Raw genomic sequence first — 2,084 nt, 5'->3', positions numbered from 1 at the left:
ACACCTCATTACTGGATGTACCTGCGTTGAACTAAGTAAACCATCAATCTTTTTATTGAGAAGTTCTACCTGATTTGACAGCATAGTAACTGAGTCGACATTATAAACGCCTACTTTTTTTGTTGGCTTAATCCTCATGACTTGCCACTGATAGTTATTCAGTGACATTTCTTCAATAAATTCATAAGCCTTTTTACGTGTTTTGTTGTTGATGGTTCCTCCAGCAGCTACGTCAATCATCTGTCTTGTCGAGGGATTCACACTATTGTAGAACGTTTGAACTTGCAGCCATAGAGGTAACCCATGGTGAGGGCACCTTCGCAATAGATCCTTGTATCTCTCCCATGCATCGTAAAGTGTTTCTAAGTCCATCTATACCAAAGAAGAGATATCATTATGTAACTTAGCCGTTTTAGCCGGCGAAAAATATTTTAGTAAAAATTTTTCGGTCATTTGTTCCGAAGTAGTGATAGACCCTCGTGGTAATGAGTTCAACCACTGTTTAGCTTTGATTCTCAGTGAAAAGGGGAATAACCGAAGGCGAATGGCATCATTAGAAATTCCATTTATTTTAAATGTATCGCAAAATTTTAGAAAGTTTGCTAAGTGAGCGTTTGGATCTTCATCCTGCAAACCATCAAACTGAACAAACTGCTGTATCATCTGAATTGTGTTAGGTTTCAGCTCGAAATTATTCACAGCAATAGCAGGTCTAACTATACTAGATTCAATTTCTGTTAAAGAAGGTTTAGCATAATCATACATAGTACGTGGAGCAGGATTTTGATTAGCCGCAATTGCAGGAGGTAGCTGATTGCCTTGGTTTTCAACCATCTCTTCGGTTGGGGGTTGAGTATCGTCTTCTTGCTCGTTCTCCATGTATCTTAAGCTTGGCCTTATTTCTCTTTGGTTTCTACGAACTGTGCAACCAATTTCTTCGTCAAAAAGTAATGGTCCCAATGGGTTTCTTCTAGTCATAAACTATAAAAACCTGCCAAGAAAAAGAAAGAGTATGTTAATAAATAATAATAATTAAATTAAATTGCAAAAAAATAAATGGCTAAGGTAATAAAAATTGAGCGTTCGCGTGATTTCGTGATAGGTTTTAAATATTTATAATTACTCGTTCTTGAACTAACTATTATTGCGATGTAGGCAAGTGTACCTACCGAACAGTAGTATAGTTTTAGCAAGACCGGATTGTCGAATCCAAAGGAACTAAAAGTACTAGTAATGACTGTCTTTTTATTATCTAGCGCAAGAATAAAGAGGTTTTGTTTTAATTAACTAATTATCTAAACTAAGAACGTACAGAGAAAAGAATTGGGGAATTGCTTTTGGAAAATCGATTGACTTAAGACAATACCTAAGGAAAAATCCACAAAAGGACATACACAGAAAATAGCCAAGTCCCTATACATGCCATAACTTAAAGTATTTCTAGTCACAAAATAACAAACTAGCTCGTTGATAGTGTAAGGCGATCTCCGATGTCCTTACGATTTTCCAAGATGGCTTAACGATAGTATAAAAAAGAGAGAAAAGAAATGGAATAAGCATAAAGCTTAGAAAGTTTGCATGTAAATAAATAACAACATTCTAAATGAATTATTAAGATAACCTGAACCTTTTGAACATGGACTTATCTTACCTTCCCTTTGGTACACTCTTTAAATTTTTCGTTGAACCACTTGGAATACTAAGGATACACGGGTACCTTTCCTTTTTAAACTTACCATTGCCATGTCTTGACATGGTCTTACGTGGTATCCTTGCCTTATGAACTCACCATTGCCATGCCTTGGCATGGTTTTACATGGGATCTTTGCCTTATCGTAGTTTATCAATGCCTTGTCGTGACATGGTCTTACATGAATTCCTTGCCTTCTAAAACTTACCATGCCATGCCTTGGCATGGTCTTACTTGGTATACTTAAACCCTAATGTCATGACATTTGTATCCTACAGATTCTTAAGGTTCAACCGGGACTTTTAGGTATCATTTCTCCATCAATTCTTGCTTGAATCATCAAGGAATAAATTTGAAAAATAAATATATAGATGCTGAAAACTAACATCATTAA

At 35.8% G+C, this 2,084-nt stretch overlaps 1 non-coding gene across 1 annotated transcript; it reads left to right on the top strand.

The window, feature by feature from the left end:
- Positions 1–298: 298 nt before the first annotated feature.
- On the top strand, positions 299–404 carry LOC121230092 (small nucleolar RNA R71). Its single transcript, XR_005928044.1, has one exon. It is a non-coding gene; the product is annotated as a small nucleolar RNA R71 (small nucleolar RNA).
- Positions 405–2,084: the final 1,680 nt, after the last annotated feature.

Source organism: Gossypium hirsutum, chromosome A05, assembly GCF_007990345.1.
Source record: "Gossypium hirsutum isolate 1008001.06 chromosome A05, Gossypium_hirsutum_v2.1, whole genome shotgun sequence".
Classification (NCBI taxonomy): Eukaryota; Viridiplantae; Streptophyta; class Magnoliopsida; order Malvales; family Malvaceae; genus Gossypium; species Gossypium hirsutum.
Note: the sequence above shows the minus strand (reverse complement) of the source record. Positions and strands in the feature narration are given on the sequence as shown.